Raw genomic sequence first — 17,242 nt, 5'->3', positions numbered from 1 at the left:
CCCCCACATATATAATAAATAGAACTTTTGATTCATCAATGTCCTTTTAGAAGCCATCAACTTTTATATTCTTCTCTATTATGTTGTTCTTGTATACATCAAAATTTTTCCTGTCTCCTTTCTACTTATGAAAATATATGTCCTAAGTTTTTCTTGTTATTATCGATCACGACGATAATTAAATTTGGTAATATTAGTTTATCTAAATAATTATTATCCTTAAGTCAAACAAAATGTATAATAGCATTGATTTCTTACTTTTAAAAGTCTTACAAACTTAAAAAATAAGTTGTGTCAACATAATAAAATTGGTATAATACTTTTTTTTAATCTAACAAATAAATTATGCATAAATGAATCACCCAGTCTATCACTAGAAAATAAAGCAAATTTTATTTTATTCTTTAGAAAAAAGACTAAAGGTATAACACTTTTATTCAATTTTAACATTTGAGTAACAAGCTTTCAATTTCTTATATGAAAAATTCTCTACCAGGGGAGGAAGCAGTAAAGACTTCCTCTACCAAACAGGGATTCTAAGGTGTAATCTTATTTGAGTAGTTTGAGATATGTTACTTTCTTCCGCACTGGCTCTCTTATTTGGCCATGACTTGTTCACATGGCCATCAGGCCTAGGCCCAGCCTCTGATTTCTTCCTTTTTGGAGGTAATACCTGATACAGAAACCGGTGTATCTTCTCATAACTGGTAAATGTAATGACAGCTGATGGTGTTGTTCTCAGGAGATTAGTTGCATATCCACGGTAAAAGCCAGAAACACCTTCCTTCCGGAATACCTTTATAATGCAATCAACCACCTTGCGTATTGGACCTCGGAGTTCCTAGCCTGCCCTTGCTCTTAAAGCCTTGTCCGAATTACCTGATCATAATACAAACGCAAACTAAGCCCAACATGATCCATGAAACAACATATATCAAAAACCAACCAAAACACACCTGATGTGGGTAAGTCATAATAAAGGCAAGCACTTTTGATATGGATGAGGTAATTGCAACATCACTTGGACTTAGATGAAATAATTTACATTAAAGAGAAATAAAAAAATGAACTTATTTACCCTTTTTTTTTCCATAAATGATTTTATCTGTTCATATGCTGGAAACTGAACAGCAACATGACTAATCCCCGCCAAGGAAGGCAAAACTCCACTGTTTCAAATCAAATGAAAATAATTTTATGACACCAATGGTAAATGGTAAATGGTAAATGGAAAATGTAAATTTATTTTAAGATTGCAAATGATGGAAAGAAGCTCGAAAATGATTCCAAACAGAGTGGAACCCAATCACTGACCTGTACAACCCTCACAAGCCTTCTTTATGCACAATTCTTCTTAAATAGAAAGTACACCTGTATAGGGAACCACACCAGTCCTCATTCCCTGCGTCTAAACAAAGACCAAAATTAAAAAGAATAACAATGAATGCATACAAAACAACCAAAATTATAAATTCACAATGATATCTAATAAATACGACATTCAAATTAATTATTTGCCAACAACACTTGCATAAATTACTCTGAAACCATGTAACAATTCGGTTTTAGCTAAATCGAAACAGTAATTTCGGAACCACAAAATCGATGTTGAAAAATTATTTTAATATTATTTTCGGTATTTACAGCATGTTATTTGATATGTGTGAAAATTTCGTGAGCTAATTTTATCGTTTAATTGCTCAATTTGAGAAAAATGACTAAATCGTGTAAAATGCAAAAGTGCCATTCTATTAGCTAAAGGTGTTAAATAGCTATAGAACCTTAAAGTTTAAGTCCTTATGAGGTAAATAGTCCAATTGTGAGTTAGTGGATGATATTTGGTATGGCATTTGTGTAAATATGAATTATTTTTAATGGCAAATTAGTAAAATGACAAATAATATTTTAATTAATAAAACAAAATCAAATTTGTGATTCATTATCATCTTTTTAGCCGAAATTAAAAGAAGAACAAGAGGAACTAGGGTTCTTCATTCGGCTAGGCAAAATTCAAGCAATTAGGTATGTTTTTTGCCTCGTTTTAAATGATTTTTACGTTTTTGAGATCGTTGCAGCTCAATCTAGCTAGCTCATACCTTAGATTTTGAAATTGTTAAAGATTTTGAATGATGCCATTATTGAATACATGTGTATTTTGAAGTTTCTTGATAGATTATAAATGATTGTTGATAGTTAAGCAAGTTTTGTAAAGTGATTTTTAGTGAAAATGTAAAATAGGGATTAAATTGAGAAATGTGTAAAGTTAGTCGTTAAAAGTGTGAATAAATGAAAATTTTGGGCTACTAGGGGCATTATTGTAATTCGGCTAGCATGAGTTTGTCTTGAATTTCATTAATTTGTGATTTTGTGAAATAATGACTAAATTGTAAAAAATGTGTAATTTGTGGGGCAAAAGTGTAAATGCGTTTTAAAGTGTATTTTGAACTAAATTAAATGAATAAATGATTAAATATGTTAATTTTTAATATAATTAGATCAAGAAAAGCGGAATACGGACTTGGATCGGGGAAAAGATAAAGCTATCGACTAATCGACTCGATTGCTGTTTTAGCATCCGAGGTAAGTTCATATGTATTAAGCATTGTAATGATTATGTTTTTAGTGCCTTGGTATTTCATAAATTGTATATACAGGACTACAGACATGTTCGACGACAAATCAGTTATTTATGGCACTTAGTGTGCGATACGACATAGCTTCGGCTATAAATGGCACTTAGTGTGTGATTCGATATAGCTTCGGCTATATATGACACTTAGTGTGCGATTTGAGATAGCTTCGGCTATGTATGACACTTAGTGTGTGATTCGACATAGCTTCGGCTATATATGGCACTTAGTGTGCGATTTGAGATAGCTTCGGCTATGTATGGCACTTAGTGTACGAGATTTCGAGTGTGGCACTTAGTGTGCGAGATATTGAGTATGGCACATAGTGTGCAAGGCATTGAGTAATGAACGGAATTTCGTGTATGTATGAACTTGTTAGGGATTGGTACAGGTATGTACATGTATGTTATGAACTTAAAATTGAAGAAGTTACAAAGTTTGTATATAAGCATATGAATAAGCAGTTGAAAGGTTTGTTAGTAATCTTAAAGTACATGATAATATGTTTAGATTGATGAACATTGTATTTGTGATTAGTTAAGTTTATATCATACGAGCTTACTAAGCTTATTAGCTTACTTTGTGTATTTTCTCGTGTTTTATAGTGATATCGAAGCTAGCTCGGATTCGCGGATCGTCAGAGATTTCATCGCACTATAAAACATCTAAGTTGGTACTTTTGGATTATACATATATGGTATATGGCATGTACAGGCTAGATGTGGTATTTTGGTTGTGATTATAGCCATGAGATTTGGCTTGTAAATTGTATATTTTTTTATTTGTACATATAGCCATGAGTGATGGCTTATTTTGGTATGTTTGGTATGAATGTGGTTATGGTTTTATAGTTGCTCAAATGGTTAAATGATTTGTAGGGTATAAATGCTTGAGAAATGCCTTGATAAGGTATGATTTTAGGTATTGTGTTGGTTATTTATAAGGAAGTTATGTGTATGTGAATTATGGTAAATGAATTATATAGATTGATATTGTTTTGACATGTATTTGGTTAAGTAAATGGTAGTGATTTGAGATTTGGAATAGATGAAATTATAATGGTATGAATTGTGCATTTGGTTGATGATTTTGGCCGCCTAATTGTGTGATGAAATGCTACCATTTTGGTTGTTTAGGTGAGCATGAATAAGGGTGGCAAATTGGCCTTACAAATGGCCTATTTTTGTCCACACGAGCAGAGACACGGGCGTGTGTCTCAGCCGTGTATGACACACGGTCATGTTACACGACCGTGTGTCCCTCGGTGATGAAATTGAATTGAAGTCAGTATACTCCACATGGTCTCACACATGGGCGTATGACTGGCCATGTGGTACAAGTCAGTATACCCGCTAATTGGCACACGGCCTAGCACACGGGCGTGTGACTTGGCCGTGTTGCATAAGTTAGTATACCTTACAGATTTGGCATGGACTAGACACACGAACGTGTGGTCGGCCGTGTGACCCTAGTCAGTATGTATGCCCTGTTTCAACACGGCCTGAGACACGGGCGCGTCTGGAGCCATGTGAGGCACATGGTCTATTCACACAGGTGTGTGACCCCTGTATGGTTGAAATTTTTCTAAGTTTTCAAAATTTTCATATGTTATCGGTTTAGGCCCGAGCTATTTCTAAGATAAGGGACAATGTGATTGTGTTGAACGGTTTATGAGAATGAATGCTTTATGTTTGATAAATGTATGCTATATGTTGTGAATTGATCGGTAATACCTTGTAACCCTACTCTGGCGACGGATACGGGTTAGGGGTGTTACAAACCAAACATTTCTAATTTTTGTGGTATCTTTCTCATTTTACACTTTATGAACTTTGATTGCGTAAGAAGGAAGGTTTGCACAAAAAATTGTAACTTTTAAACCATTTGAGGGAACTTCAACGAATATCATATAAGCCCAACAAGAAAATGTAACATTGTTGTCATATCCCAAAAAGTAGTAATTAGAGGATTGACTCAAAAACAGGAAACCAAGTTTAATTATGAACCCCTAAGACCGAAAAAATATAAAACAATAAACCCTTTTTCAAACTTGGTTTTCATGTGGTGTCAGTGCATTATATGATCTTAAACTAATTAGCAGTCAAAATCAATCGGATCTCTAAACTCTTGAGAACTATAGTAAAATCCAATGGTCGAGGTACTACCAGGCTAGCTAAAATTGGCCTACTACATGTTATGTATTATTCCAACATACACTATTAAAGGGCACCAATCACAATTATACCAGAACTTCCCCAATATCCTTTATATGACTAAGTGCAGCCAACATTCTCACAGTTTGTTTCATTATAACCTTCAATTACAACTATTTAAAGATGGCTAGAAAAAGCAACATGCATTACAACTATGTAAGCTGCATCCAAGGAGGTTATTTTTATTTGTCAATTTTTTTCATATTTGACTAGTATAATCAATTTAGCTGCTTCTTTAAACGAGCGACATGATCAATTAAGAGACATTAAGGCATCTCATACCGCGGAGTTGGTTTATAGTGGTGAGCTTGAAACTGGTAAAGGGAAAAATCAAATCAATACTCTCCAATGTCCAGGCGATACCTGATAGGGATCTCATTTAGATTTTCTCAATACCTTGACGAGGATGTTTGATTTCGTCTGTGTTGTATTACAAGATATCATCAAGTTCGACAACCTTACTCAAATGAGTGAAGTTTATGGAATACATGATGCAATAACATCTGTTGAAATTATTTTCATCTTGAATTTCATGATTGAGATGCACAACTGTCAAACATTACAGTATAAATCGCATGATATACTAAACGCAATTCAGCTGGTGTCATAAACTAAAACACTTCCCTAGATATTCAGGGAACATGGGTGAGATCCTTTGTTTGAGAAAGTGAAGTTATTTTGTGAAGATCATGAGATAGAAGTTGCCAATTTAAGTGCTCCATACAAAACTAGTCGAGGTCGGTCTTGCATCCAAAGAGATAACCTCACAATTGAGCATCACTATCTGTTTGATATATTCATTGTTGGTATCAATTCATTGCTAACAGAAATGAATTCTCGCTTTAATGATGAGGTAGTGGAGTTGTTCTTAGCTTCTCTTTAGATCCATGTGATAATTACAAAACTTTTCAAGTGGAAGATATTTGCAAGCCTATAAATGATTTTTAGCCAAAGGATTTTATGGAGCAAGAACAACTACACATTAATATTCAATTGGAGCATTTTCAACTTGATGCTCATCAAAACTCAAAGTTCCAGAAAGCTTCTATAGTTGTCAAGTTGTATCAAACAAATAAGTCAAATATTTATCATCTTCTTGATAGAATTATTTGTCTTGTGCTAACTCTTCCCGTGTCTACTGCAACAATCGAACGAAGATTTTCAGCCATGAAAATTGTGAAGACAAGACTTCACAACAAAATGGGGGATGATTTTTTTTCAACTTCCTCGGTGGCATGCACCAAAAAAGAGATAGCTCGAGAATTTTCAACAGATTCAATCATTGATGAGTTCGATCTTATGAAAAAGTACAGAGTGCAATTTAGGATGTCTAGTATTGAGAAATAAGACTAATGCCAAGTTTTTTTTAATTTAATTTTTGGAATTATAATGATGTTTATGAAAATTTTAGTATGGTATTAATTATTATTTTTTGCATATTGGAAAGAAATATTTAATTTTATATAGTATAATTTTTTTCTTTTAAAACTTTTACAGTTAAATCGTTCATACTTTTTAAAAAATATTAATTTTATTTGTTTGATAAGAAAAAAAAGTATCTGAGAAGATTTGACACTTTTTTACTTAAAAAAAAAGGTCATTCGGATTTAGAAGTTTCGCTCCCCTTAGAGTAAAATCTAAAATCCGTCCTTGCTAACAACCAAGTTGGATGCAATGTGTTTCGGGAGTTCTAGTGTCTATTTGATTGAGTCCAAAATCCCCTCCTGATAATTTAATCTTGTGCAAGGTAAAAGAAGCTTGGGAAATAAAAAAAAAACTATTACAGCTTCAATCTAATGATGATGATTACTTGATTATTAAAAATCTTGCTATAATTAAATTAAGCTGAAGAGCAGAAGGGGGTATAGGAGGGTCAATGGTAATTTTAATTGAAATGTTGAAAACAATTTGAGTAGGAGACTTATCATGATTACAAATTTTTTGATTGCCTTGCTATGGATTGGGCAGAGTGGATTATCAATGTTCATAGCATGCTAGTTATGGAATTGTGTTGTTTGGGTTGCTTTCTTTATGATGTACTTATTCTTCTATCTTTGCTTATCATAATTATATGTATCTCTCTTTTAGCTTGCATTTAGCTTGTTTCTTTGTGTTTCCTCATTGCATTTTTTGTTATTTTAAAAAGTATTTACATGCCGATTGAGCCTTAGGCTCCGTTTGTTTGCCAGTAAAATGTTTTTCGGAAAATGATTTCTGGAAAATGATTTGCTTTTCTGGTGTTTTGATGAATCTGTGTAAAATATTTTCTGTTGTTTGGCAGATTACTAAATATTTTTCGGAAAAGCTATTTTTATATATATTAATAAATTTATATTTTAAATTGTTTTTACATATATTACAATGATTTATTTATAAATAAATAAATCAAATTAAATATATAATAATACTCAATTATTAAGCTAGAATATACATTAGAAAATAAAAAGGAGAAGAACAATCCAAAATGTGAAATATTTAAACCTTTGCTATCAAAGCACCAAAAACTATTACTGCACTTCGATACGTGTCCTGTAAGACAGAGCTTTGAAAATTTCATAAACCATAAATTCACAATCTTGGACTAGCTTTAATTTATGAATTCTGACAAATCGATCCATAATGCCAAATACATGAAGAGAAAAAAAGCATGTATACATAAGTTTGACATAAGTACAGAACTATCTATTTTTCTTTCAAATCTCTTTAATGAAATATTTACAATACCTTTTTCTCAATGTCTATGCGTCTTAATGCATGTTATTTCTAATGTTTGTCATCAGTAATTCAATGCAAGCATTGCTAGCACCAGATAACTTTAAAACTAAAACCAGCCATTGGCTAGTAACTGAAATAGCCTATGGCCACCATGTAGAACGTGCAATGTCGAGCCTTGAGCTAGTCATCAATGCTAAAGGGAAGAGCTGCAAATCATATCTGTTGGGTTTTTGACAGTAGAGGAAAGGGGATAGTGATATATGGAACGACCTTATCAGCTGTACTATAAAGATATAGCTGCGAACAGTGCAAATGGGCCTCTAAAGCTGCATCAACCACTGCTCTAAACTTTCTACAATAGGAACCACAAGTTGTTTATCACAAACACAAGATTTGATTGCATTCGGAGAGAGCAAATAGCATGGCATGTATGTGTTCATTTAACATTTATGTGGACTCATAAGTGAATTATAGCATAATCAATGTAATTGCAGAAAAGAATTATAATTCTTGACATGAAAATGAATACAGACTATGCTGACAGATCAGCCAGCACCAGTATCCGATATACCAAATACATAGCCATATCCGACACTCACAATAGAGTCCAAGTAACATATTATCTACCTAAATCATAGTCCAGTATTGTGATTTAACTCTTAATTTTTATAAAATTTTCTTTCCCGTTTTGCCTACTGATTTGCTTTATTTGAACAATGTCAAGTATCACATTTTCTTTTAAATTACAATGAAAAAGAAAAGGGTGAAAAATTAGAAAACTGATGAAGAAATCCAAGTACCTGAAAGAAAGAGTTCCACAAAATTCGATACCACCAAGAACAAGAAGAAAAGAGCTGTCAAAACATGTAACTTGTTTTTTTTTCTTTTGTCGTTGTTGTTAGACAAAAAAATTTCAATTTCAACATCTCAAGTTTCCCAACCAGTGTAAGTAACAAAGTCTAAAGTCGAATGTGTCTTAGGACGCCATTGCCAAGGTATCAAAAAAAAATGTCCTTTTGGGTGTTCTTTTTTTTTCTTCTTCCTGGATCTTTCACTTCAATGAAAAGATCAATTCCAATTGATGATACCCTTTTTTCCCCAGCTGTTCTTCAATCATCAAAATAGTTTCATTTGAAAATGGGAGTAACCAAGCATATAATGCGCATTCTAAAGTCTTTTCTATAACTAATAAAACAAAGCATATATTTTCGTAAAGTATTAAAATTGATGAATTCAAAAATTACAATGATAAAATTGATCAAATTAAAGTATAAAGACAAAATCCACCATTGTCGTAAAGTACAGAGACTAATTGCAGAATTTAACCTAAAATTTAATATAAATAAAATCCAAAGTAGAATATATTTTTTGATAACTACATAATACATTTATGAGCAAGGAAAAAAAGAAGACTTATAAAAGATAAATACAGACTTATAAAAGATAAATACAGTAAAACTGAAAAAAACTATGGAGATAATTTACACATTGCTTCAAAAACCATAGCTTTTGAAGGTAAAATTTAATCAAAGGAAGAATGAAAGCTTAGGTTTGGGGGTAAATGATAACATACTCTCACCAAAAAATTCAAATAATGATGCTAACAAGTTCCCTAGGTCTGTGTCTTCCTTCCAAGCCTGAGCTAGAATAGTTGATGTCTTTGAAACTCGACCCCCGACCTCCCTTCCTAGCATGTTATCGTTTGATAATGGCCGTGACATTGATGATACACCAATATTGGAAGCTCCTACGGTGGTAGAAAAGCCGCTAATTGCCCCTTGTAAATCAGTTTGCATGGAATTTATTAGCATCATACCTATTGTAACAGCCCAATTTAGGGCCAAAACAGAACAATGGTTTCAAAACCACGAATCTGAGGGTGAAAAAAATTATTTTGATTAATTTTTAGTGTTTATATTATGATTGCATAATCGTGTGAAAATTTTGTTGCAAAATTTTATCGATTGGGTGTTTAATTTGACGTTTAGGACTAAATTGAAATAGGTGAAAAATGTGTGTGTTCTTGTTCATAGAGTACTTGACTGAAATATGGGTTTTAAGTAGAGGTCCTTAAATGGCAATTAGACCATTATACTTTATATGGACAAAAATTTGGACATGGATGGAATTTTTAGAAAGTTTAGTAGTAAGGGCATTTTGGTCATTTACATAATAAATGAAATAAAATGGGAAAAATAACACAAAAATGTGTTCATCTTCATTTAGCTTGGCCGAAACTTGCATGTTCTCCATAGGTAAGGTTTGTTTCAAGCTTTCAAGCTCAATAGTAAGTGCATTCAAGCCTCGTTTTTAATGTTCTTTACATTTTTGAAATCCTCGTAGCTCGGTTTACCTATTTCTACCATTATTTCGAGTTAGGGTTTATGTTTAAAAATTTACCCATGAATGATATGCATATATTTTGATGTTTGATGGTAGAATATGAATGTTTGAGGTTAGGAGAACGATCTTTTCTAAGCGATTTTTGGCGAAAATGAGCAAAACGGTATAATTGGTAAAAATACCTAATGCTCGTAAGTGCATGTTAGAGTGAGAATTTGATATTGTCATAGAAGAGAAAAATGATCAGCATGTCATAAAACATATGAATAAGGGCTGAAATTAAATTTCTGAGCCTAGGGGCAAAATCATAATTTTGTAAAAGTTAGGGGGCAAAAATGTAATTTTTCCATAATGTGATTTTTGGATTGAACTAAATAGTATGAGTATTAAATGAGCTAAATATGTTGTTATAGATCAAGAAAGGCATGGAATCGACCTCGAACGGGGGAAGGAAAAGGTTTTGGACTAAATTGCAAAATTTCCATATTTTGCACCGAGGTAAGTTTGTATGTAAATAATACATTAACTTCATTTACATTTTTATATTTCAGCCTATTATATATATTTTAGCAGATTTTGAAGCATAAATCGACTATTGGAAGAATTGAAATAAGTAATAGAGAGAAAAATCCCGGTTGAACATTCGGAAAGATTGAATAATATAGATGGAGTGTAGCTAGGTCACATGTATGGTGCTGAGTGCACATCATGTATGCAAGAGAGCTACGAGATACTATGTAGTAGCTAGGTCACATGTGTGATATGGGATGTATCTCATGTAGACAAGATAGCTACGGGAGAGATAAATGTAGCTAGGTCGCATGTGTGATTCCAAGTGAAGGACACCATGTAGATAAGAGAGCTATGAGATAAATTGGCTAGGTCACATGGGTGGTACTAAGTGTTCACCATGTGTACAAGAGAGCCGAATTATATGAAATATGATGGTGGGGCTGTATGCTGAAACCATCAAATATCGAGGATTGATCCGAATTGTTCAACGGGATGGTTTTAAGGTGACATTGTAATCATGGACCTATACTTGTGATGTATGAAATGTGGTGAAAATGAATTGTGATATGCATGTTAAAATGAGGTTAATACAAAGAAAGTGTGAAAGAGTGAATTAGCAATAATACTGTTTTGGACAGTCACAGTGATGTGAATTTGAAAAATCACAAAAAATAGTAGGAATTTAGTTAGAGGCTAAATGAGATATGAAATTAAAGCTTAATGAGTTTATTCCCATCTAAAAGAATCAGAGCAAGTAAAGGAACTCTATATTTTGAGATATTTATATTTGCGTGTGACTCACTCAGAATGACTATGTGATCCCCTGTTCTAACTTTGAAAAATCAGTAAAATTGTACAAAACAAATTAAGAAATATAGTTTATATGTCTAGATTCCTTATTGAGTCTAGTTTTAAATGAAACAGATTTCATGGATATTTGAATTGTGTACTGGGAAAAATTCAATTCGTAGTGAACAGAGGTCAAATCAGTTGAGTTGTATAACAGGGGAAACTTTAACTAATAAACTGTACTAATTGGCTGAACCAAAAATTCGAGAAAATTTTTAGTAAGAAGTAATATGAGTCTAGTTTCAGGAAAATTTTACGGATTTTAATTTCGAGTTTTGTAACTTGAGTTATGATTTGTTAATATCTCGTACCCTGTTCCGGCGATGGATACGGGTAAGGGGTGTTACATTTAGTGGTATCAGAGCTATGGTTTAGTAGGTTCTCAGACTAATAAAGTATGTGTAAAAGCCTAGCTATACATGCCATAAATATACTGTGATAGTGTGGTGACTCCTGATTATTCTAAACTGTGTTTTGTTTTAATATAGTAATGAATCCTGAAGGAACTGCGGCTAATGATGTTGCTAGTAATGCGCCGGCTCCTGCACAAGGGACCGCGCTTGTAGAAAGTAGACCTGAGACATTGAGACAGGGAGATGAGGCTCGGGATGCCTTTCTCCAAATGATGAACAATTGGTACACTGAGTTTATTCGAGCAAACCCAAATGCTCAACCTCCTCTACCCCCTCCCATACCTCAAACGGTTCCTATAGCTGCTCAAGGCATAGATTTGGTAAGAATGAACAAGCCTCCGGTAGACAAGATTCGAAAACAATGGGCCGAAGAGTTTAGAGCAAAGATTGATGATGATCCTGAGAAAGCGGAGTTCTGGCTTGAAAATTCTACTCGTGTATTTGATGAGCTCTCATGTACACCCGAGGAGTGCTTAAAGTGTGCTGTATCACTTTTGAGAGATTCAGCCTACCATTGGTGGAAGACTTTGGTAGCAGTGGTGCCAAAAGAAAGGGTTGGGATTTCTTCCAGGAAGAATTCAGAAAGAAATACATAAGTTAGCGTTTTATTGATAAAAAACGGAAGGAGTTCCTTGAATTGAAGCAGGGCAAGATGTCTATAGCAGAGTATGAACGTGAATTTGTAAGACTCAGCAAGTATGCCTAGGAATGTGTGTCCACCGAGGCCATTATGCGCCAAAGGTTTGAGGATGGGCTAAATGAGGACATTAAAGTGCTTGTGGGAATTTTGGAGCTGAAAGAATTTGTAGTATTGGTTGACCGGGCTCTTAAAGCCAAAAAATTGAACAAAGAAAGAAGAAAAACTACTATTAAGGCTCGAGATGCCAGAAAGAGGCTGATAAGCAGGTCATTTCAATCTCAATCAAAGAGGTCCAAAGAGACAAACCCTCGAATGATAGTTTTAGCTGGGGATTCACACAGAGATCGTGGTAGGGCATATTCAGGGTCTAAAGCTCAAGCTACTTCAGTGGCAAGTGTGGGTAATGTGCGATCTAGAAAGCCTGAATGTCAGCAATGTGGCAGGCAACATTATGGTGAGTGTTGGGGAAATGAGCGAGCTTGTTTTAGGTGCGGTTCTCGCGAGCATTTTATCAGAGACTGTCCAGAGAAAGTTAAAGAAGAAAAAATTCAGAGTGTTAGATAGAGTACTACCGCTAGCAGAGGTAGACCACCGAGAAATACTAGAAGTGGAGCTAGCAGTAAAACTGTAATGAAAGATTCAGCGATGAGATCAGAAGCTAGAGCGCCTGCTAGAGCTTATGCCATACGTGCCCGAGAGGATGCATCATCTCCCGACGTGATTACTGGTACATTTTCTCTCTATGATGCTATTGTTATTGCATTGATTGATCCCAGGTCTACTCATTCCTATATTTGTATGAATTTAGTATCTAATAAAAAGTTGCCTGTTGAGTTTACTGAGTTTACGATTAAAGTGTCGAACCCCTTAGGCCAATATGTGCTAGTTAATAAGGTTTGCAAGAATTGCCCATTAATGATTCAAGGTCACTGTTTTCCGGCTAATCTGATGCTGTTACCATTTGATGAGTTTGACGTTATTTTGGGAATGGACTGGTTGACATTGTATGATGCCAAGGTAAATTGTAAACAGAAAACACTAGAGTTGAAATGTGAAAATGGTGAAATTCTGTGGGTTGAAACAGATGAATCAAATAAATTGCCTATGGCAATTTCGCACATGTCTGCACAGAAATACATGAGGAAAGGGTGTGAAGCTTATCTGGCCTATGTAATGAATACTAAGCTTGTGACAGCCCTAATTTGACCCTCGTCAAAAAGTGGTTTCGGGGCCACAAAATCGAGTCTTAAAAATAATTAACTGTTAAATTTTATGCCTATTATATGTGTAAATGCATGTGTGAAAGTTTCATGCTTTAATTTTGTCATTTGTATGTGAAATTTTAAAAAGGGACTTAAGTGAGACAATTGTGAATTATAATAGGTAAATTTTAAAGTGATCTATTAATGCATGATGTCAAAAAGGTGGACTTGCATGTCAATTACTTATTTTTTTTAGTTAGTGGCCGGCCATGATATGATTAATATATATTATGTAATTTTTATAATAACAATTTAATTCACAAAATGAAATAATGAATAAAGAATAATATTATGGGGTTAGTGGGAGGAGAAACCAAAGTAGGTTCATTTTGCCCTCCATTGCCGTAGCTTGAAGCAAGGAAGAAGAAAAGATTTTTGTTTAATTTTTCGGCTTAGATGATGGTTAGATTGAGGTAAGTACTATGCCATTTTTAAAAATTTATGCATAAATTGAGATAATTAGTTGAATTCTACCTATTCCATGGTTTAAATTTAGGTTATTAGGAAGTTTGAAGTTCGGCTAAGAAGCTTGAAATTTTAGTTGATACTTTGATGTCATTAGCTTGGATAATTATGTTGGATGTGTTAAGTGCTTGTTATTTGTTTTACTTAAAAGTTGAGGTTAGTATTTTTGGTTTGTTGAATATGCCGAACGTGATTTTTGGGTGTGACTTAAGGGATAAAATATGGTGGCCTGAGTTTAGTAATATTCGGCCATATGTGATGATTACATTAAGCCTTGTATATTCGGTCTTATAGGTATGTACTTATGTAATGATATAATGAATTTGGTATATTCGGTTATGTAGGTAAGTGTCGTAACCATTTTTTTGAAAAAAATGGGTATCGACTTGGAGAAAAAAAATGAAAACAGGAGTCGCCACCAATCTTTTTAGGTGTGATCGGATCACCTTAAGTTAATCATTTTAATAAAAGTTAAGATTTACTAAAACGATAATTTTTGGTCTACGAAAATCAGAAAATGAGTTCGGGAGTCGGTTACGCACGAGGAAGGATTAGCACCCTCGATACGCCCAAAATTGGTACCTAGTTGATTAATTAGTGTCTTAGTGTCGAAAATTTGAAAACTTGAAAGAATTTAAAATACGATCCCTCTTTGTAAAGAAAATGCTCAAATGTTAAGGACCTTCGCGTCTCACAATATAAAATGTCACATCCAGTAAGTTAGGACACGACATCTTGAATTTTCGAGAACGAGCTTGCCTTTTATATAAAAATTCGTGTATTTCAAAAGGTTATTCAGTTAGTTAAGGTGAACGAGGAAAATCGAAACCCAGTAAGTTAGGGCACGTTTCCTCGAATTCCCAAACACCGAAAATTGCCTTTACTTGCAAAAATCTTATTTCGAGGTAACAAAATGCCATACCCAGTAAGTTAGGGCACAACACCTCGTATCTCCGAGAATAAGCATTTTTCAAAACTCATGTCGCGATTTAAAAGAGTATTCCGTTATTTAGGTTAAAGGAGAAAAATCGAAACCCAATAAGTTAGGGCACGATTGTCTCGAATTACCAAATACGGAATATTACTTTTATGAAAGAATTATTATTGGGTTGGATATAATGATAATAAGAATAATATTAAAGTAAAGTAAACAATAATACTATATATATGTATATAAAAGAAATACACACTACTATATAATAATAAATATAGAAATACAAAAAGCAAATATAATAAAAATATTAAATTAAAGTAATAAAAAACAATACTATATATAAATATATATATATACATAAAAATATACACTAATATATAATAGTAATAGTGATAGCAAAAATAAAAAAAATATGAGTAATATTAATAATATATTAGAATACAAAAGTAAAGTAATAACAATAGGGGTGATAATAATAATAATAATACAAACAATAATACATATATATATATATAATAATAGTAGTTAGAAATAAAAAATAATAAAAGTAACAATAATGATAGTAATAATATAAATAAATATGGAGAGGGCATATATAATATAATAATAATATAAATAATAATATATACATGAGAAATAATAATAATAATATAAATAATAGTAAAAATAATAAAATAATAAAACAAAGCTCTCAACTCTCTTTCTCCCTCTTTTCTAAATCCGGCCGTTAGTCCGGCTTTGCTTCGGTCATGGACCCCCACGGGCCGACATCGGCGCCACCGTACACGGCGGCCGGACCTCAAAAAAATCTTTTTCGATAATAAAAATATGGGTAAGCTTCTTACTTTTATTTTTACTTTCGTATAAAAGAAACAAAATAAAATTGAAAGGAAAACAATAAACAAACAAAGAACTAAAGATAAGAATAGACAAAAGAAACCTCTTTTGCTTTGATCTTTGATTAATCTCCAAAAACTAGCCTTTCCAAGAAACAAAAATAACCTTCTTTCCAAAAAAAAAACACCTCCAAAAAACAAAAAAAAAAACCTCCTCCAAAACAAAGAACAATCCTTCTCCAAAAAACCAAAAACCCACCACCTAAAAACAAAGTCTTGAATGGCTTTTATAGCCAAATTTTACAAGTGGAGTGGTTGGGGTGGTTTAGGTGGCCAAGGGTGGTGGAGTTGGTGGCCAAGGTGGGTGGCCAACAAAGGTGGTGGAGTAGGTGGCCAAGTTTTTTATTTATTTATTTTTTGTGTTTGGGTTAGGATTAGGTTGGGCCAAAATTGGGTTTGGGCTTGTAACTGGATAATAGGCTAGGTTTAATTCGGGTTTGGTTTTATTGGGTCCCGGGCAAAATTTGGGTCTTACAACTGCCCCTCTTTGCTCATTATCGTGTAACGAGAATGGAGCAAGGACTACAAAAAGACCAATTTTGCCAGGGCTCGCCGAGTCTTGAGTTCTTGATCTTCTTTAAAATGGCCTCTTGACGGCTTCAATCTGCTTCACTGCAACTCAGGAAGGCGATATCCGCTATCTTTGATCTGCTTCACTGTAAGCACAGGAATGTCAGATTTGCTATCTTCGATCCGTTCCCTATAAGCACAGGGATGCCAAATCTGCTGTTTTCAACTTGTTCCCTATAAGCACAGGGATGTCATGCTGAAATCTTCGATCTACTTCACTGTAAGCACAGGAATGTCAGATCTGCTATCTTCGATCCGTTCCCTATAAGCACAGGGATGCCAAATCTGTTGTTTTCAACCTGTTCCCTATAAGCACAGGGATGCCAAATCTGATGTTTTCAACTTGTTCCCTATAAGCACAGGGATGCCATGCTGAAATCTTTGATCTGCTTCACTGTAAGCACAGGAATGTCAGATCTGCTATCTTCGATCCGTTCCCTATAAGCACAGGGATGCCAAATCTGATGTTTTCAACTTGTTCCCTATAAGCACAGAGATGCCAAATCTGATGTTTTCAACTTGTTCCCTATAAGCACAGGGATGCCATGCTGAAATCTTCAACTTGTTCCCTATAAGCACAGGGATGCCATGCTGAAATCTTGGATCTGCTTCACTGTAAGCACAGGAATGTCAGATCTGCTATCTTCGGTCTGCTCCTCTGCAACTTCAGGGAGATGAGACTTGTTTTGATCTTCTTCCACTGAAACTTCAAGGAGATCTACTATGGCTTTTAGCCTCTCCAATGCCATTTCTGGAAGAAGAGGTTTGCTGAAACTTCAAGGAGATCTGTTGTGGCTTT

At 33.9% G+C, this 17,242-nt stretch overlaps 2 pseudogenes; both read right to left on the bottom strand.

The window, feature by feature from the left end:
- Positions 1-520: 520 nt before the first annotated feature.
- LOC121211360 (nicotinamide adenine dinucleotide transporter 2, mitochondrial-like) lies at positions 521-8,144 on the bottom strand (annotated as a pseudogene).
- A 726-nt stretch (positions 8,145-8,870) lies between these two features.
- The window catches only part of LOC107920616 (transcription initiation factor TFIID subunit 6-like), a 35,238-nt pseudogene continuing 26,866 nt past the window's right edge, over positions 8,871-17,242 (bottom strand).

The sequence above is a fragment of the Gossypium hirsutum genome, chromosome A12 (genome assembly GCF_007990345.1).
Source record: "Gossypium hirsutum isolate 1008001.06 chromosome A12, Gossypium_hirsutum_v2.1, whole genome shotgun sequence".
NCBI classification, from domain to species: Eukaryota; Viridiplantae; Streptophyta; class Magnoliopsida; order Malvales; family Malvaceae; genus Gossypium; species Gossypium hirsutum.
The sequence above is the reverse complement of the archived record's forward strand: the minus strand, read 5'-3'. Positions and strand labels throughout refer to the sequence as shown.